This window comes from Triturus cristatus, chromosome 7 (genome assembly GCF_964204655.1).
Source record: "Triturus cristatus chromosome 7, aTriCri1.1, whole genome shotgun sequence".
NCBI classification, from domain to species: Eukaryota; Metazoa; Chordata; class Amphibia; order Caudata; family Salamandridae; genus Triturus; species Triturus cristatus.
This window is the reverse complement of record NC_140590.1, coordinates 1,835,619,188-1,835,640,881: the sequence shown is the minus strand read 5'-3', so window position 1 is coordinate 1,835,640,881 and position 21,694 is coordinate 1,835,619,188.

Here is a 21,694-nt window from a genome sequence, read left to right as displayed (position 1 = left end):
TAACCGAACTAAACTTACCAACCTATCCTTTCCCTGTCGATAACCCAACTCAACAACATAACTCCACCAACCTCCGGTAAAACTATCGAAAATTCACCATAACCCCCGCCACCCAGAAAGAGGGGGGCGGTGCAACTACCCTCCCCTCTTTCTGCCCCCCAACCAAAAAAGAGGCTTTAAACACCACAAGCCTGATTCTGCACGTTCAAGCACCGAGACAAGACCTCCCGAAGCTCCAACAAATACAAATCCATGCCCAACCTCGACAAATGGACCCCATCCCCCCGAAAAAATTCCACCGCCTCAAAACGAATATCTTTGTGCGTCACTCTCCCAAAACCCAGCTCTCTGCAAAACCTGGAGATTTCCAAATTCACCTTCCTCCGGGACCTGTAAATCGCCCTGGGATTCTTTGCCCCTCTCCACACCCGCCGCGGGACCAATTCTGTCCAGAGAACGTGACAACCCGACCATCTCTCCTTCAACAACGCCAAATCCCGTTTCATGGCACGCAATAATACCACTCCTTTAACACTGCAAAGATCAGTCTCCCCTAAATGTAGCAAAAGAATATCCGGGCATTGACCCTTCACCATGGCTTTGTTCAAACACGGAATCAGCTCCCTCCAAAGCATACCTCCCTTTCCTTTCCAGATCAAACGAAACAGGCTATCATTAAAACCCAAACTCCCCCCAAAATAACTCTTGCACGCTTGGACGTGTGCCCACTTGACGAAGGAATGCCCCACAATCTACACCGTCAGCTCCTTTGTACGTGGCCCAGCCACCGAACCTGAAAAGAAAAACAAGAATGAGACTCAAGCCAAAGAGGTGGACGCAAGCGCCTCCGCTGCAGGTTCTCGCACATATTTGTTAAAACAGTCGGATGACCAGCGCCCTGAGACCAACCCCGATTATGCGCTTCAGTTGCAGCCCCAATTCGAAAAGAGTGTGTCCCAAACTGGGCCCCATCTAGACCCATACACTGCAAACCCTTACGCAGCACGCGCGCCCCATTCATATGTCGGAAAACCAAATCGCCCCCATCGCCCCCTGATAATATCTTCCATTGCCTTGCCAAACGCAGCGGACACGTGCAACTGGGGGCTCCTGCCTCTAACCAAACCCCCGTACCCATCCCCCTCTGGTCAGTTTTCGAACTAGTCAACCAAATGTTTAAACCCGTGTCCGAAAAGAAAACGTCCTGCCAACGGATGCCCTTCTTTATCTTGGTCCCGAGGAGCTCGGAAACCCGAAAAGCCCCAAAAAACATGAACACCATAAGGGTGGCAAACAACGAAGCCTCAAAATCATCCCTGCAAACCGCAGGCAAAACTGTCAACAAGCGAGCTAACATCTGCCAGGAAATAGGTAAACGGGACATCACAGTTCCCCCCCGCTCCCTAGCCCAGCCCTCGAGCATCCTGCGTCCTATTTCCCCAGCAGACGGGGAATAGCCCCAGAAAAGCTTACCCATAAAAGAAATCCCCGCTAACTTCCCCGCAATGGTGACTCTAGACAAACCCTTGTCGATGAGATCAAGGATAAACTGGACTACATCCTCTGAACTGCGCCACCCTTCTTCCCTCCTACGCGCTCCTGAAGCCAAAAATTCCTTCCATGCCAGAGCATACGCTGCACGAGTTGACGCAGACAGAGAACCTACCACCAGCTGAAATACCCTACGTTGCCGACAGACCAGAGGTGCTCCGGCATCGGGGTCGGTGTCCTGTCCGCCTCCTTGGCCAGCCCACGGAACCTCTCCCACTGCGAACGAGACAAAGCATCCGCAATGTCATTGTCCACACCTGGCACATGCAAAGCCCTGAATGCAATATCGTAACACAAACAGCCCAACACAAACACCCTCATCAATTTCAAGATCTGCTCATCCCTAGCCGACTGCCTATTAACGATTTGCACCACAGCCATATTATCCACACGAAACAGGACCCTCTTATGTTCCAGCTCCTTGCCCCAAATGGTCAGCGCCACCAACAGCGGAAAAAGCTCCAAAAAGGCAATGCTCCGCCCACCATTCCTCCACTCCTGTGGCCATTTCTCTGCACACCAACGCCCTTGCCAGTAGATGCCAAAACCATCACTGCCCGCTGCATCTGAAAACATTTGTACGTCCCATTGCACATCCTCATCTCTGGCCAGTGGAACTCCGTTAAAGGAGTGTAAGAAAAAGGACCACATGCGCAGATCTTCCTTCACACCTGCTGACAGACGCACATGATGGTGAGGTAAATGCTGACCCGCCAAAGCCCGGCCCAGACGCCTACAAAACGTCCGACCTGCCCGTACAACCCTGCAAGCAAAATTCAAATGGCCTAACAGCACCTGAATGTCCTTCACTGTCACCTTCGGCCGTGCCAACATCAAGTCCAGCAACGCCAACATTTTGGATTTCTTATCCTCGGGCAAACGGGCCTGCATTGCAACTGAGTCCAGCTCAATACCCAAAAAGGAGATAACAGTATCAGGTCCAATTGTTTTCTCCGGCGCCAAAGGCACCCCCAATTCCTCCATAATCTCCTGAAAAGACTCCAGAGCCTGCCGGCACTCCGAAGAGCCCGGAGAGCCCACAAAGAAGAAATCATCCAAATAATGGGTGACCAAGCTGTGACCAGTGCGATGCGTGAAAAACCATTGCAAAAAAGTGCTGAAAAGTTCAAACAGAGCACATGACACCGAGCAGCCCATTGGTAGGGCCTTGTCCACATACCATTTACCCTCAAACTGTATACCCAACAACGGCCAATCGTCCGGATGAACCGGTAGCAGCCTGAAAGCCGACTTGATATCACACTTTGTCATACCTGCAGCTGCGCCCGCGGTCACAACAAGTGACATAGCAACGTCAACTGAGGAGTATGACACCGAAGCAGCGTCTTCATCGATAAAATCATTGACTGACGACCCTTCAGGCCATGACAAATGTTGAATCAGTCGAAACTGCCCTTCCTCTTTCTTGGGCACCACACCAATAGGGGAAATGAACAAATTATGAACTGGCCACTCTCCAAAAGGGCCTGCCATCCTCCCCTCCTGCACTTCTTTACACAATTTTTCACGCACCACTAGAGCGTGTTCTGAGGCGGATTTCAAATTATCCGCCCACCTTCTCTGCCGGGGCCCGTGGTACCCCAAATGAAAACCCCACCTGAAACCATCAAGAATTGTCTGCTTTGCCACCAAATCCCCGTAACCCTTCAATGCTTCCTCAAGCTGAGCCAATTTAATTGGCGTAGGAGCCCTTTGGCCCAGAACCCTGTGCGCCCCTACCTCCCCGACCACCTTGGGAGTGCTGCGCATTGCTAGATGTCCCTGCGCCTGCCTGCTGCCCTTGCTGACCGCCTGGTGGCCTAACGCCCCAGCAAATGACGAGAGAGTGGCGCTTGCCGCACTTGGAACACTCGTGCCTATATTTGCAGTACTCCCGCGTACATAGGCCTTTGTTGAAATCCCAACAAGCTCCGACCCCAGTTTGTGACGCGGCTGAGCCTCCCACCCCACCCCGGGTGGGCTTGCCCTGAAAGGGCCGGTAAACGAGAGGCAGACCACTAGCCGTGAAAATAGTCTTACCTCCTGGTGCAGCCCCCATGGTATGCTGCCACAAATCATTATCAAGCTCACCCCACTTTGCCTCCGAATCCCAAGCCATGCGGGCCCTAAATTCTTCATCATACTGTGCCCAAGCGTACCCATTGCCTGTAATCTGGGCCTTCCGTATGACGTCCATATACTTAAATATGGCCACACAGCGCTCGGGAAATTTTTCACAGTAGACACTGGCATAAATTAAAAATGCCGCCGTCCAATTTTCAATCGTCAGCGGCACCTTAGGGCGCTTCGCCAATTCATACTCCTCCTCCTTAGAGCCCTCCTTAGACCTCACCTCCCTGTGTAATAGCTTCAGAAGTTCCACATATTCGCCCTCCAAATCTGCTCCTTGGTCGCCAACATTAAATGGGCGCCTAAAGGCTTAGTCACCCCCATATAAGGGAGCTTCTTAATCTTTAATTCTTTACTCAGAGGCTTGTCCTTAACCTCACTTACCTCCGTATTTGACCCAGTCTCTACCTTAGCCCCCAGAACCGCTCCCTCTGACCCCGTACCAACTCCTGTATCTTTCACATATTTTCCTCTATATAGCCTCCCCTCCAAAACACCCCCGTCCCCATCTTCCCCCGACCCCACAGACACCATAATAGGTTTGGCCCGTGGTCTAGCACTCTCACCTGGCTCTAAGGAGGGTGTGCGGACCGACTCCGACCGCCTCGCCGACCTCTCAGAATGATCCCTTGGAGGATGCGCCCTCGCCGGCGGGCCGTGCTCTCCTTTGGATTTCGCCACCACTGGCTGTGCAATGTGTGCCGCACCAGACACCTGTAACATACTGCGAGAAACATTAGAGTGACCCCCCTCCTCAAAACCCCTTATTTCCCCTTCTTCAGGGCTGTCCTCCTCATAATCAAGCAAGAGTGGCTCATCCACCATCAAATTTTCTGCAGCAAATTCCACCACACGGGCCTTACCGGACCCAGAATTATGCCAACCAGCCTCCGCGGCCTTAAAACCAGCTTGTGGGGGAGCCGACTGTACACGCCGGTCCTCACCCCTACTTTGAGCCACATAACCATCCATCTTGTTTGAAAAATCCGACCATCTTGAACGCCGTGACGTTGGGGCCAGCGAGGCCGCGCCGGACCTTCGTGAGCTGGCCGCGACGGGATCCCCCGTTGGTACGGAATGTGCCGCGCAAGGCCTCACCCTCCCTTCTCCTCGGCGATACTGGGCCGCACCTCGCCCTACCGAGTCCGCTGCGCTGCTACTCTTCTTGACCTGAAAAGAAAAAGGTTGGCCTGGTGTGCTGGGACCCTGCAATCTAACCGCACCGCCCGCCCTATGCTCACCTGAAAAAACTTCCCTAGACTGCCGACCCCCAGAAAAACCCGCCTGCATCCTACCGTCCGCAAACGCCGGCGACACACTCTCCTCATCCCCACTCCAATCCAGCATAGCCTGGACCACCGCAGACGCCTCTCCCGTCGCCCGCGACACCCCGCCAACCCGCGAACTGCCACGTGCCCCTACCCCCGACTCCAAATCTCCCCCGCGCCTCCGGACCTGGAAAGAGCCCGACGTCGCTTCCCCCCTGTAGGAGAGTAGGGTCTGCAATCCTATGATCACCCAGATTTTTTGCTTTTGCTTCATTGGTTTACGACTTTCCCCGGCTGTGGGCCTGCCAATCAGACCCACAGCCTAGCTGTTCTCTCTCGAAATTAACACACATGTACATTAGGTGCATCCACTAATTGGAACTGGGCCGCCTTGTCAGTCCCTGTCTCAGCATACCACAGGTATCCAGGGCATCGGTGTACCCAGGGCCTACCAGGGGCTGCAGCATGTATTATGCCACCCCTGGAATGGCCGCCCAAATCTGACACAACTGGCTGCACGACAGCTGGGGCCACGTGGTGTAATCACCCGTTGCTGTAGGTGTAGTATTCCTACACCTAACCCTAAAATGGACACATGGATTCCTATCAGTCACTCCTATGGCAGGCCTTATCAATCCTGAAGGCAGAGTGCAGGGAATCATGTGGGATGGTGCTCTGGCGCGAGCTGAGCCCGTCGACGGCTTGCGGAACCAAGTCCTAATAGCCGTTCCATGGTGACGCGGGCCAACTATTTTAAATGCATTATAGTCCTTGTGGTTATTTGCTAACTTTGGCATCGCATCACCTACACATGTCGAGTAAGGTGTCATACGAATTGGAATACGAACCCCTCGCTAGTTCTGGCGACGGGGTTAGCATTCCCCCCTTCTAGAGGGGCACGACATGGAAGCAACCTTGAACCCCGGTTAAAGTTGACTCAAGCCTCAGCATCACAAAATGGATGCTGCCACCAGACACAAGTCTGACCTCCTGCTGCTGGGAGACCTTCCAGCGAAGGGAGTTTGGACAACGGGTTTCCTGTCGAGGGCGGTGTTAGCACCACCCCAGACAGGGTTTGTGTATTCCAGGTAGGCAGGGCTGAAAGGAAGGTGATTGCAAGTGGCACCCCGGTGCTCACTGTGCATAGCCCGGCTCAGACCAGTTTCGGGGGCACACCAGCCCCTGAGCTGGCGCGAAGCCGGACAAAGGATAGGGGTGTAACCACCCCCCTCCTGGCTCCACCCATAGGTAGAACCTAGTCACGGGCCAACCTCTTTTTCTTAGAATAAAGGTAGGAGCGAGTCCCCTTCCCAAATTGGATAATCAGATAATCGGATAACTCCGAATCACGAACCACTTTCCACGAAAGGAACTCTTGACTATTTCTGAAGACTCTTCCTTGTGGCTAAGGAGTAGCCACCCTGCACCAGCAGGCACCACCTAAGCGCTTGCGGTTTGCTGTAAGTCTCTCCTACGGATCAAGACTGCCCAGCTCGACGAGACCCGAGTCCCTGCCATCTCTGACCTTTTACCTACCTCGTCAGCCCAGCTGAGAGTCGTAGGTGTGACGAGACCTGCGGGACCGGCCATCGTCAGAACCTGCACGACGCTTATCTAGCACGCCCACCGGGGGACCCTCGAGTGAGTGCACCTAGGGTTTGAGAAGCCCTAACCCTGAGCAGCTCCAGCATCGAAGTCTGCCTCCCCAGCATCCCCGAGATCTGCGTGGGGGCCCTTCCGCTCCTTGCTGTTCACCGCGTTGTTCGACCACTTGCCGACCGGCTTGTGGCCCTCTTCACGACGCACCACGATTGTTTCATCACTAGTCTGGTTGCTCCAGACTGGCTCTTGCTCCCCTCCAACAGAGGAGTACCACGGACTCTCCTAGTCCACTCCAGACGCCATCTTGACTCCACCACGTGGGCTTGCCACTGCCAAGATCCGCTGCCCCATTCCTGGGCCCAGCATCATCGACAGCAGACACCTTTGTGGGACAGCTCGCCCTCCATCCTGGTCGCCGCCGCGCCTCCTAGACCGAGGAACAGCCGAGTCCGACGTCATCCACTCACCTGGTCGAGGTGACTTCAGCCGGTACCCTCCTGGTACCCCACGATCGCTGGCTAGCGGTTGAGAACTGAGTCCCCTCTGCTTTCAGGTTTCCTTCATCACCGATCCAGGCTTGGATCTCGCTGAATATCGACACTGGTCGCCTGCCAGCAACTCTTCTTTCAGGCTCCTGAGACTACAACGAGGACTTCCGACATCTTGCCGAACCTTCTACAACCGCAGCCTCTGGGCTAGGTAACACGAGCATTTCGGTGCTCCATCGCAGGTTCGCTTTACAAGTGTCCAGTTCCTTTTTCGTTAAAGTCCCCCTGATCGGATCACTCCGGAATCAGTAACTTTAGACTTTCTAACCTCCCCCCTTCCACTTACAGTGTAATGGTTTCGTGCCCTCGGGCATTTGTGTAAATTGTGCAACCAGAAGTATTTTCCTAAGAGTTTTGTATTGTGCTTAGCTCCCTGACTCATAAAAGAGCCAGGGTAGTCTTGTTATAAATAAGTATCCTTTATTTTCATAACAACTTGTGTGGTGTCCTTTCACTTGGTGTTCAAGGGGTATATGTGATGGTAAACAGCTGGCTTAACACGCCCTCTAGAGTTTAGCCTAAGACTGCTCGTATCCACGCTACTAGGATAGCTGGTCTATAAGGTTGACTTACAACCAATCATCAATAAGGGTCGTTTGGAATGATACACAGTGATCACTAGAATAGTGAGCACTACATATCAGGCCAACTTCTCACATTGGTGAGCAGCGGTTGGGATTTGAGCTTGCTGTTGTTTTACCACACACGTATCCTAAGAATATCGCAGTGAAAGATCACATAAGTACCCAGGTACATATAACTTAACTTAGAATACTCCGAGTTCTACTGAACCGGCTGTTGTAGTGTAACAGGGCTTAGCACACCCTGACTACAACTCTTAGCAAGGGACCAGTAGGTAAACACATAGTGTAGGTAGGTGCATCACTTACACCTCACTAGACAAGCATGTCGGTCCACAGAGAGTCCTCGCAGACTCCCTTAGTGGTCAGTGACCCTCCACAGGTCGAGTCACGATATGCAACTCTTAGCTTCAAGGAGATGAGACAACTGTGTGCCTCCAGGAAGCTAAACCAGGGTTCTAACCCTACCATCGCAATTCTGATAGGTCTCTTAGAGGCGTACGATGCTAGGAGGTCCTCTAACACAGGTCCCCCCAGTGCAGATGGGAACATGCCTCCCTTAGAGGGAACCCTCGGTGACCCCGACCTCGACCTCCACACAGAGGAGGAGGACGAGGACGAGTTATTGGGAGACGAGGCAGACAAAGGTCCAGTGGTAGTCAGCAGGCTTAAAAGGACCAACTTAAGCAGGCATGAGAATGGAACTGGGGGAGCCCCGGGCCCACGCTCAAGCAGGCTTAACCTTGGGAACGGACGAGCTAGGTCTCTCTCCAGAGGCTCCGGCAGATCGGTTCATACACATGTCTCTCAGGCATCTTCTCAGAGAGGAATGACGTCCCCCCAGAGAAGGGAGCAGGAAGCGAAAATGAAGGAAGTCAATCTGAGGATCGAGCGGGAAGAACTTGCCCTCGCCAAAGAAAGACTTGCCCTGGCCCGAGAGCAGAAATTAAGTGGGTTAGATCCCACTGGTGGCAGCATTCTCAATAGAGAGAAAGACAGGGGTATAGACACTAGACACCTGAGTAAAATAGTGCCCCCCTTTAAACAAGGGGACGACATCCACAAGTGGATAACTGCCTTGGAGAGGGCCTGCACTGTCCAGTGCGTCCCCCCAAGTCAGTGGGCAGCTATACTGTGGCTTTCCTTTGAAGGTAAAGGAAGGGACAAGCTCCTCACTACTAGAGCTGAGGATGCTAACAACTACCAGGTCCTGAAGAACACACTGATTGATGGGTTCGGCCTAACCACGGAACAGTACCGGGTGCTGTTCCGGGACACCCAGAAAATTCAGTCTCAGGATTGGACTGACTTTGTTGATTGTGCCACTAAGGCTTTGGAAGGCTGGTTACTGGGTAGCAAGGTTACTGATTACACAGGATTGTACAATCTTATCATGAGAGAACAGATTTTAAACAACTGTCAGAACCAATTGTTGCATCAGCACCTTGTCGACTCGGATCTGACCTCTCCCCAAGAATTGGGAAAGAAGGCAGACAGATGGGTCAGAACAAGGGTCAAGCAGAACCAGAATCAGAACCAGGGTGGTCAGAAGAAAGCAGACCAAAAGGGTAACAAGAACGAACAAAATGACCAGAAGTCTTCGACAGGTCCCCAACAAACCAAAGAGGGTGGGGGTCAGGCTTCACAGAAGAAGAAGACTCAAGAAGGCCAGTCAAAAAGGTGGTGCCAATACTGTAAAAGTAAGACTCACTGGTTTAGTGAGTGCACCAAGAAAGGAGGGCAAACTCCTACCACTGCAGCCCCTAAGGCACCTGCACCCCCTAGTACAGTCAGCAGTGGTAGTGCGCCTCCCAAGGCATTAGTTGGGTTAACCTTGGGAACCGAGGGGAGTGACGACTTAGTCGGCACGCTCACTCAGGCCGTCCTTGTCTGTACAGGGGATATGGATATGTCCCCTGATGCCAGTCCCAATACTTTGGGCAAATACAGACAGACACCTTTGATCAATGGAAAAGTGGCTCAGGCCTACAGGGACACTTGTGCCAGTGTCACCATGGTGACGCCTAACTTTGTGGACCCTGGACAGATCATGCTAGGTACCAGTTACCTAGTGACCAATGCCAGCAACGTCACTACCAATCACAGTATGGCAGTTGTTGATTTCTCCTGGGGAGGGGTAAGTGGCCCGAAAAAGGTTGTGGTTAGTTCAGACCTCCCCGTAGAATGTCTGTTGGGCAATGATTTGGAAACGTCACAATGGTCAGAAGTGGAGCAGAGGACTCACATGGAAATGATGCCCCACTGAACAGGTGCTGGATCCTGGAAGAACGGACCAGACACCTTCCAAGAAAAGGAGCAGTAAGGGTAAGGCTTCGCCTTCCCCCTTGCCCCAGGTCGTGGATCAAGTCTCCGAGGAGGCTGACCTTAAAGAACTGAGGGAAACTGAACCGCAAGAGCTTGAACCTGGTCAGGTTGAGTTTCTGGGCTCAGGGGGACCCTCCAGGGAAGACCTGGGGAAGGCACAGTTAGACTGCCCCTCACTTGAACCCCTCAGACAGCAGGCTGCTGCTGAGGTTGCAGGGAACGCCACAGGTACCCACAAAGTGTACTGGGACGATGGACTCCTGTACTCTGAGGCAAGAGACCCCAAACCTGGTGCGACCAGGAGGCTGGTCATCCCCTTGTCTCTGAGAGGTTTCCTTCTCACCTTGGCCCACGAGATTCCCCTTGCAGGTCACTTAGGCCAGAATAAGACTTGGGACAGGATCGTTCCACACTTTCACTGGCCCCACATGTCCGAAGATACGAAGGAGTTTTGCCGCTCCTGTGTCACTTGCCAAGCCAGTGGTAAGTCAGGTGGCACGACAAAGGCCCCCCTCATACCACTACCAGTGGTGGGGGTACCCTTTGAACGAGTGGGGATCGACACTGTCGGACCAATGGAACCCCAGACAGCATCAGGGCACAAGTTTATACTGGTGGTGGTGGACCACGCCACCAGGTATCCTGAAGCTATTCCCCTTAGGACCACTACAGCACCTGTGGTGGCACGGGCCCTACTTGGAGTGTTCTCCAGAGTGGGCTTCCCTAAGGAGGTCGTCTCAGACAGAGGTGCAAACTTCATGTCGGGATATCTGACTGCTATGTGGAAGGAATGTGGTGTCAACTACAAATTCACCACACCCTATCACCCACAATGCAATGGGCTTGTTGAGAGATTCAACAGGACCCTAAAAGGGATGATTCACGGACTACCTGAAAAGCTTCGGCGGAGATGGGATGTCCTGATACCCTGCCTCTTGTTCGCCTACAGAGAGGTCCCGCAGAAGGGGGTTGGCTACAGCCCTTTTGAGCTTCTGTTCGGACACCCTGTAAGGGGACCCCTTTGTTTGGTAAAGGAAGGATGGGAGAGACCTCTCAGAAAGCCGGCATCGAACATTGTGGACTATGTACTCGGTCTCCGCTCGCGGATGGCGGAGTACATGGAAAAGGCGTCTAAAAACCTTGAGGCGAGCCAAGAATTACAGAAAGCTTGGCACGACCAAAAGGCTGTCCTGACTGTGTACCAGCCTGGACAGAAGGTGTGGGTGCTGGAGCCAGTGGCCCCAGCAGCACTCAAAGACAAATGGTCTGGGCCCCACACGATCATTGAGCAAAAGGGAGAGGTCACCTACCTGGTAGACCTGGGAACTCCCCGGAGCCCCCACAGGGTGCTCCATGTAAACAGGCTCAAGGCATATGTCGACAGGGAGGGCATGGGCTTGCTCATGGCCACAGATGAGGGACAGGAGGAGGAGAGTGACCCTCTCCCGGACCTGCTCTCTCAGAACCCTGACGATGGATCAGTAGATGGTGTTGTCTTTTGTGGCAGCCTCTCTGGACATCAACAAAAGGATTGTAAACAGGTTCTTCAATCCTTTCGACATATGTTCTCTCTGACACCCAGTCAGACCAATTGGTGTACCCATGAGGTCGACACTGGGGACAGTCTACCCGTAAAGAGTAAAATCTATCGGCAACCTGATCACGTCAGAGACTGCATCAAGACGGAGGTGCAGAAAATGTTGGAGCTGGGAGTCATTGAACCCTCGGACAGCCCCTGGGCTAGTCCCGTAGTGCTCGTGCCGAAACCTCACACCCAGGGCGGTAAGAAAGAGATGAGGTTTTGCATGGACTACAGAGGTCTCAATGCAGTCACTAAGACTGACGCCCACCCGATACCAAGAGCAGACGAACTTATCGACCGGTTGGCCTCGGCCAACTACTTAAGTACGTTTGACCTGACAGCTGGGTATTGGCAAATCAGGTTAGCTGAGGAGGCCAAGCCCAAAACAGCATTTTCTACCCCGGGTGGGCATTATCAGTTCGTGGTAATGCCCTTTGGTTTGAAAAATGCACCTGCCACCTTCCAAAGGCTGGTGAATCGAGTTCTCACTGGGTTGGACGACTTCTGTGCGGCGTATCTGGACGATATCGCTGTCTTTAACTCCACCTGGGAGGATCACCTGGTCCACCTGAGGAAAGTGTTAGAGGCCCTGCAGAAGGCAGGCCTCACTATCAAGGCCACCAAGTGCCAGATAGGGCAGACACAGGTTGTATACCTGGGCCACCTTGTAGGAGGGGGTCAGGTTCAACCGTTGGAGAGCAAAACACAGGCCATCCAGGACTGGGCTCCTCCAACCACCCAGACTCAGGTTCGAGCTTTCTTGGGCCTGACTGGTTATTACCGGAAATTTGTCAGAAATTATGGATCCATTGTGACCCCGCTAAACGACCTGACAAGTAAAAAGATGCCAAAAAAAGTTCAGTGGACAGCAAGCTGTCAGAAGGCATTCGATGACCTAAAGCAGGCCATGTGCACAGCACCCATCCTAAAGAGTCCAGACTACTCCAAACCATTCATTGTCCAAACAGACGCTTCGGAGCTGGGTGTGGGAGCTGTTCTATCGCAACTGAATTTTGATGGTCATGACCAGCCCATAGCTTTTATTAGCAGGAGGCTGACCCCCAGAGAGAAGAATTGGTCAGCTATTGAGAGGGAGGCCTTTGCTGTGGTTTGGGCCCTGAAGAAGTTGAGGCCATACTTGTTTGGCACTCACTTCAAGATTCAGACCGACCATAAGCCCCTCTTGTGGCTAAATCAAATGAAGGGTGAAAACCCCAAACTACTTAGGTGGTCCATTTCCCTACAGGGGATGGACTTCACAGTGGAGCATAGACCTGGCACTGATCATGGCAATGCAGATGGGCTCTCCAGGTATTTCCACTTAGAGCAAGAAGACTCACCTGGTCAAGGTTAGCTTATTGTCCCAAAGTTTGGGGGGGGGTCATGTAGGAGAGTAGGGTCTGCAATCCTATGATCACCCAGATTTTTTGCTTTTGCTTCATTGGTTTACGACTTTCCCCGGCTGTGGGCCTGCCAATCAGACCCACAGCCTAGCTGTTCTCTCTCGAAATTAACACACATGTACATTAGGTGCATCCACTAATTGGAACTGGGCCGCCTTGTCAGTCCCTGTCTCAGCATACCACAGGTATCCAGGGCATCGGTGTACCCAGGGCCTACCAGGGGCTGCAGCATGTATTATGCCACCCCTGGAATGGCCGCCCAAATCTGACACAACTGGCTGCACGACAGCTGGGGCCACGTGGTGTAATCACCCGTTGCTGTAGGTGTAGTATTCCTACACCTAACCCTAAAATGGACACATGGATTCCTATCAGTCACTCCTATGGCAGGCCTTATCAATCCTGAAGGCAGAGTGCAGGGAATCATGTGGGATGGTGCTCTGGCGCGAGCTGAGCCCGTCGACGGCTTGCGGAACCAAGTCCTAATAGCCGTTCCATGGTGACGCGGGCCAACTATTTTAAATGCATTATAGTCCTTGTGGTTATTTGCTAACTTTGGCATCGCATCACCTACACATGTCGAGTAAGGTGTCATACGAATTGGAATACGAACCCCTCGCTAGATCTGGCGACGGGGTTAGCATTCCCCCCTTCTAGAGGGGCACGACATGGAAGCAACCTTGAACCCCGGTTAAAGTTGACTCAAGCCTCAGCATCACAAAATGGATGCTGCCACCAGACACAAGTCTGACCTCCTGCTGCTGGGAGACCTTCCAGCGAAGGGAGTTTGGACAACGGGTTTCCTGTCGAGGGCGGTGTTAGCACCATCCCAGACAGGGTTTGTGTATTCCAGGTAGGCAGGGCTGAAAGGAAGGTGATTGCAAGTGGCACCCCGGTGCTCACTGTGCATAGCCCGGCTCAGACCAGTTTCGGGGGCACACCAGCCCCTGAGCTGGCGCGAAGCCGGACAAAGGATAGGGGTGTAACCACCCCCCTCCTGGCTCCACCCATAGGTAGAACCTAGTCACGGGCCAACCCCTTTTTCTTAGAATAAAGGTAGGAGCGAGTCCCCTTCCCAAATTGGATAATCAGATAATCGGATAACTCCGAATCACGAACCACTTTCCACGAAAGGAACTCTTGACTATTTCTGAAGACTCTCCCTTGTGGCTAAGGAGTAGCCACCCTGCACCAGCAGGCACCACCTAAGCGCTTGCGGTTTGCTGTAAGTCTCTCCTACGGATCAAGACTGCCCAGCTCGACGAGACCCGAGTCCCTGCCATCTCTGACCTTTTACCTACCTCGTCAGCCCAGCTGAGAGTCGTAGGTGTGACGAGACCTGCGGGACCGGCCATCGTCAGAACCTGCACGACGCTTATCTAGCACGCCCACCGGGGGACCCTCGAGTGAGTGCACCTAGGGTTTGAGAAGCCCTAACCCTGAGCAGCTCCAGCATCGAAGTCTGCCTCCCCAGCATCCCCGAGATCTGCGTGGGGGCCCTTCCGCTCCTTGCTGTTCACCGCGTTGTTCGACCACTTGCCGACCGGCTTGTGGCCCTCTTCACGACGCACCACGATTGTTTCATCACTAGTCTGGTTGCTCCAGACTGGCTCTTGCTCCCCTCCAACAGAGGAGTACCACGGACTCTCCTAGTCCACTCCAGACGCCATCTTGACTCCACCACGTGGGCTTGCCACTGCCAAGATCCGCTGCCCCATTCCTGGGCCCAGCATCATCGACAGCAGACACCTTCGTGGGACAGCTCGCCCTCCATCCTGGTCGCCGCCGCGCCTCCTAGACCGAGGAACAGCCGAGTCCGACGTCATCCACTCACCTGGTCGAGGTGACTTCAGCCGGTACCCTCCTGGTACCCCACGATCGCTGGCTAGCGGTTGAGAACTGAGTCCCCTCTGCTTTCAGGTTTCCTTCATCACCGATCCAGGCTTGGATCTCGCTGAATATCGACACTGGTCGCCTGCCAGCAACTCTTCTTTCAGGCTCCTGAGACTACAACGAGGACTTCCGTCATCTTGCCGAACCTTCTACAACCGCAGCCTCTGGGCTAGGTAACACGAGCATTTCGGTGCTCCATCGCAGGTTCGCTTTACAAGTGTCCAGTTCCTTTTTCGTTAAAGTCCCCCTGATCGGATCACTCCGGAATCAGTAACTTTAGACTTTCTAACCTCCCCCCTTCCACTTACAGTGTAATGGTTTCGTGCCCTCGGGCATTTGTGTAAATTGTGCAACCAGAAGTATTTTCCTAAGAGTTTTGTATTGTGCTTAGCTCCCTGACTCATAAAAGAGCCAGGGTAGTCTTGTTATAAATAAGTATCCTTTATTTTCATAACAACTTGTGTGGTGTCCTTTCACTTGGTGTTCAAGGGGTATATGTGATGGTAAACAGCTGGCTTAACACGCCCTCTAGAGTTTAGCCTAAGACTGCTCGTATCCACGCTACTAGGATAGCTGGTCTATAAGGTTGACTTACAACCAATCATCAATAAGGGTCGTTTGGAATGATACACAGTGATCACTAGAATAGTGAGCACTACATATCAGGCCAACTTCTCACACCCCCCACTCCCCCGAACCCCCTCAGACCAGGAGGGAAAAATATCCAGACCGTCCCAAGCCAACTCTCCCCCAGCTGGCTCCAAATCCCCACACACCATCACTTCCTCCTCGCCATCCCCCACACTCGCTCCTGCTCTACCCCGACCTTCCTGAACCCCCAGCGAACAAAAACCCTCCCCACGCGAAGACACAGAGGCCCGCGGGACCCGGAAATCCCCAGAAAAAAGTAACTCCTGCTGAGAGCCCCACCCCCCCACCTGGGCCCACTCTCCTTCCCCCATAGAACTCGTCCCTACAGACCCCGGCCCGCCCCTTGTAGATAAAGGGGGGGGAAAACAATAGCGGGCTCTCCCCTCCCGTGGCCCCCACCACACCTTGCTCTCCTTCTTCCCATGACCCCTCGAAAACGACAATGCCCTGCCGCACGCTGTCCTGCTCTACAAAGGCATCCTGCAAAGAAAGCGAGGCCACCTGCTGGGCCCTCACGCCCCCTGCGCCGCCAGCTCCGGCACCCGCCTCCCTGACAGAATACGCTCGAGGAGAACAGGCGACACGCGCCACACGCGCGACCTCTCGACCCGCTCCGCGCCCGTCACCGCCCTCCGCCTCCGACCTATACAGCGCCGGCGCCTCAGGCAAAGAAGAGGAACGCCTCTCATATACGCGCCCTCCCCCGCGCCTACCCCTCACCGCGGGGGAAGAATACGAGCGCCCCGCTGAAGCCGGCCCCTTAAACGCTACCTCCTCCGCGCACCAACCCTCCCGACCCTCCTCACTCACACCTCCCAACTCCCTCACCGGTACGGGCGCCCTCCGCTGTACGCCGACAGCTGGGGCCGCCCTCCGAGCGCGCTGGCGGCCCCGTTCACTCACCGCCATGGGCTTCATGCGCTTCAGCGAAGTACACGCCGCCACTGCCGCCGCTACTTCCGCCGAGGCCCGTCGCATGGAACGCGACGGCCCCGCCACCTCACCCACGACGAGGTCCATCCGGCCCGCCTCACTCAGGAGCCGGAGGGCTTCCAACTCACGATAATCACCTTCAGCCATTACTAACAGCGAAAAGAGCACTGACCAACACTAACTGACCCTGACAAAAAACACACAGCACTAGCCTAGCTCCCAGCCACCAGGTCACCAAACCTAAAATGGTGGCCGGGAGCGGGCGCCCAAAGCATTTATACCTGGGCAGAATTTAGTTAGGAAAAAGGAGCCCAAATTCAAAAAAGGCCGCGCGGGGCCAGACACGCCCCCCCCACACGCCCCCTCCCAAACTGCCCGGGGGCGGGGACTCCCTTCGGTCGCCACCTCCCCCAAGCCCCCCTTGTGCGTAAAATTCAAAATGAGACACGCTCATGCATTAGTAACGGTTTAACAGACCTCACTTCAGACCATGACAAATAAACTCACCGCAGTGGCTGTTAGCCGCCTGATGATACTCACCAATACCGTAACCAGATATCACAAAGTATGGTGCAGGTCCCAATTCCTAACGTACATGTAATGTACACTGCACACCTACAGATGTGCACATGAGCTTAGTGCAACTTGCCAGCACTGTCAGTTTCCATGAAACAAAAGCTGCCAGTTTCCTCCATCCAAGTGCTAACTGAATCTTTAAAAACATCCTGTTGCTGGAAATGCTTGGCACGCTGCAGGTGGCAATAACATGAAAACCATAACATAACAAACTGAAGCAAACCCTGGCTGGGGCCACACCGGTGGGGAAACCAGGAGTTTTTGCGGCTTATTTCAGGCTCTTTAAATTTTCCTTTACTAGTTTCTTCTGACAAGTGTCTTGAATGGTTATTTCAAATGGGTCCTCATGTGTAGTTTCTGAAACTCTTGCTCAACATCATTGCCAAAATGTAATAATAAATAAGGTGTTGTTAAAAGAAAATGTATTTATCTTACTTGTAGAAAATAATATTCATAATAGGCTCTTGGTTTAGTGACAGTCCATACTACAGCTCCCAGGGCCCTAGGTTAGCCGCACCAGGAGCAGCCAGCGTGCTGCTCAGTGCATACTCCAAAGCTTCTCACCTCACAGGCACCCAAACATCCCATTCATCATCACCACACCAACATTCCGCGCAGCACATTCACACCGGCTGAAGCAAGGGCCAAAGCAACAGGGAGGATACATAGATAAAAACACAAGATATAACAGTACCATGGTGTATGTGGGTCATATGATGGCCGTGGACAGGGTGCCGCCCCTACTGGAGGCCACAATTGAAACTACCATAGCCTGGCAACCCCCAAAGCACAGACTGATGTGAAGGCCTTCTTGGGCCTCTCAGGATACTGAAGGAGGTTTGTTAAAGGAAATGGCACCATTGCTGACCTTTTAACTAAGCTCACTTTGAAGAAGTAGCCCAAGAAGGTGATCTGGACAGAGGCCTGTCAGAAAGCCTTTGACATCCACAAGGAAGCCATGTGTACTGCATTTGTACTCAAGGCTCCTGACTTCCCCGAGGAGTTCATTGTGCAGACGGATGAGTCAAAGAATGGCGTAGGTCTTAGCACAGCTAAATACTGAGGACCTAGACCAGCCTGTAGCCTTCATTAGCAGGAGGTTACTTCCCTGGGAACAGAGGCGGAGCACTATTGAGAGGGAGTCTTTTGCTGTGATCATACCTGTTTGGACTCACTTCCGGAATCAGACAGACCAAAAGCCTCTCGGATGGCTCATTTAAATGAGAGGCGAAAATCCCAAGCTGTTGAGGTGGTCCATCTCTCTACAGAGAATAGACTTTACAGTGGAATAACTTCCTGGGTCAGACCACACCAATGATCTCTCTGGGTTCTTCTGCCTTGGTGATGAGAACTCCCAGAAGGTTGGGCAGCTGGCCTCACTTTCAGAGCGGGGGGGGGGGGGGTTCACATGTTATGGCTAACAGCCTTAGGGTGGTCTTCCCCTCAAATATTTTGCCTTAATCCTCCATTTTTGCGGATCTTGTTTTTGTTGGCCTTAGGACTCTACACACATTACCACTGCTAACCACTGCTAAAGTGTGTATGATCTCCCCTCTAAACATGGTAAAATTGGCTTTCAACCAATTGGCATATTTAATGTACTTATAAGTCCCTAGTAAAGGGATAATACATATGTCCAGGGCCTCTAAGTTAAAAGCTACTAGTGGGCTTTCAGCATTTATGTTGCCACCCACTTAAGTAACCCTTTAAACACATCTCAGGCTTGCAATTGCAGCCTGTGTGGGCAGTTTTAAGCTGCTAATTCAACCTACATTGTAAAACTTATGCCAAGCTTCAAACTTCTGTTTTAATACATGTAAGTTACCCCTAGGGTAGGCTCTAAACAGCCAATAGTGCAGGATGTGGTGCATTTAAAACATTAGACAAGTGCCTTTAAACTTTCACATGTCCTGGTACTGAAAAACTCTTAAATTTGTTTTTCACTGATCCAAGGCCTGACTCTCCCATAGAATAACATTGATTTAACTTATTACATTTAATAAGTGATAACATTCAATTGTGAGCAGGTAGGAGTATCTAGTTTGGTGTCTATGGAATTGTAATTTAAAACCCTCTTTAATGGTAAAGTCATATTTTAAAACCCAGTTCTGAGAATGTCACTTTAGGGACGTTTCCTGCTGCCTGTATCCTGGGCTACATGACCTGATGTATCTAGCAGTTGGTCTGTGTGCGTTACTCCTAGACAGTGAGACAAAGGAAACAGGCGTTGGCAGGATGCACCATCTCTGACTTGATGACTGGAAAGAGCTGTCACCTATCATACTTGCACATCACCAAGGCTCTTCCTGAGCACAAACACAAATGGTTTGACACTAGTTTTTTGTCATCCCCAGACAAGCTGGGGCCTGGGCAGGGAGGCAGGAAACTTAACACATTTCTGGGGTTGCAAACCTCTTGAACCTTCTCCTTCTGATCAGAGCCTCAGGGATGGAAAAGGCTCCAACAATATTTAACCCAGCACCTGGACTCTACTTGCTATGAGCCTGTCCGCCCAAATGGTGCAATCCTAGTCCTGGACCCTAGGAAGTGGGCCTGAAGGTGTTCTAACAGTCCAGCTGTGGTTCTGTGAAGCAGAACCACATCTGCACAACATCCTCAACTAGAGATCTCACAACTCTCTGCAAACCAGTATTTTAGATACTTTGTTCAGCAGGCCTAACTTGGTCCCTATATATGTCTGGCACTCCATCGGGGTAAGCCTGAACGTTTGACTTTGTCCCGGTCCACTACAACCAGATAACCACAGTTGGCACTTTTTGCTTCTCGGTTCTTTCTTTCCTTAAACAGTTCAAAATTGCATACCTTCAGTTCTACTGATTGGATTTTTTTGTTTTTTAATTAAATAATTTACTAAATATGACTCTATTTTTCTAAAGTGGTGTGGGATTTATATTTTGTTGTGTTTTTACTTTATTGCTATTTGAAGTGGTGCATAAATACTTTACACATTTCCTCTAGGTTGGTCTGACTAATTTGTGCCAAGCTACCAGAGGGTTAAGCACAGGTTAATTTAAATTTGGAGTTGGTTGTGACTTCACCTTGGCAGGAATTTTGGTTTCTGCTTGAGTAGTGTTTCAACATCCTCAGCCAGTAGTTCAATTTCCATCAACAAGGTTGTAGGCTTTAATGGCATTTGTAAGGGTGTAAAATTCAATTACTCTAAAAAAACTGTCGGAGAAGCAGCTGCCACTGGCCGCGGACCCAAAGGACCCACCATTAGGTGCTGCGGGGGCTGACCAACAGTCAATAGCTCAATCTATGCCGCAGGACGGCATCTCACACCGCCTCAGTGAAATCATGGTGGCGGGAATGGATATCAAATCCACACTAGTCCCGAAGATCGATACGTTATGCGCAGAGTTCAGTTTCTTGCGTGAAGATCATAAAAAGCTTAGGGACAGAATGTCGGAGGTGGAGTCCACAATTGCTGCAGTGAAGCCCTCTGTATCTTCCACAGAAACCCAAATTAAGGCACTACAAGAAGAAGTGAATTGTCTCTGAGACAGTGTTGACGATCAGGAGGGCAAATCGCGCCACAAAAATGGGCGCTTGATGGGTCTGCCGGAACGTGTCGAGGGGCAGAGCATGGAGCTATATCTGGAGGCCTGGTTCTTGGACACCATACTGCAGGGCAAGCATTCTAGGTTTTTCTCCATGGAATGAGCACACAGAGTCCCGGGAGATCCTCCCCCAGGCCGGTAGTCGCAAGCCTTTTTAATTACCGCAATAGAGATCATATTCTACTGGTCACAAGGGCCCGCGGGCCATAGGTGATTGAGAACGCGGAAGTGCACGCATATCTGGACTACACGGTGCAGAAGCGCAGGGCATCTTTCATGAAAGTTAAACGCTGCCTCCGGGAGCATGAGATAAAATACGCTCTACAATACCGGCCACGCTGCGCATACAACATACAAGGTAGCACAGTCTTTTGTCCATCTCCTGAGGATGCCTTGAAGTGGGCGGAAAGAAACAGAGTGGCAACGGCCCTGAAATCTACATAGGGCTCACGCCCATAATGGAAGAAGGTCACCCACTGTGGGCACCGCGGGCCCCGTCTCACCAAGGCCCAAGTAACGCAGGAAAGGGAGCAAGCTCTCAAACACGCCAAAAAGCATGGAGCCGCCACATCCCCCTCCAGCCCCGACTCGGAAACAGAGGCCTTCCCAGAAAAGGAATACTCCTTATCGACTCAAAACAGCAGCTGATGCTGGGCGATTGCCCCAACGTAACACCTCAAACATCCAATAAACTGGGTTAACCAGCTGTGGAACTATGACTTGTAGGACCTGTGAAAAAATGCCTGGTAATTGTGAGGCTCTGAACTTTGGTGTGCAGAGAACTGCACAACTGTACAAAGAGCACTACGTAATGACCCTGACAGGGTTCTAAAACATTTGTTATATTTTGTCAATAATGCAAGAAAAACTAATAAAATTCATCAAAAGAAAAGTTATATGTATTTTGTGTATTATACAATCAGCATCAGTATAAACAATGCACAATCGCTTCACATTTGTCAAACATTAGTATATGTGACGTTACATGAATAGTTAAAATCACAAGCTTCTTGTTCTACCCAATGCATTTCGGGTTTGAAAAACCCTTCTTCAGGGGTATGGTTTTTGAA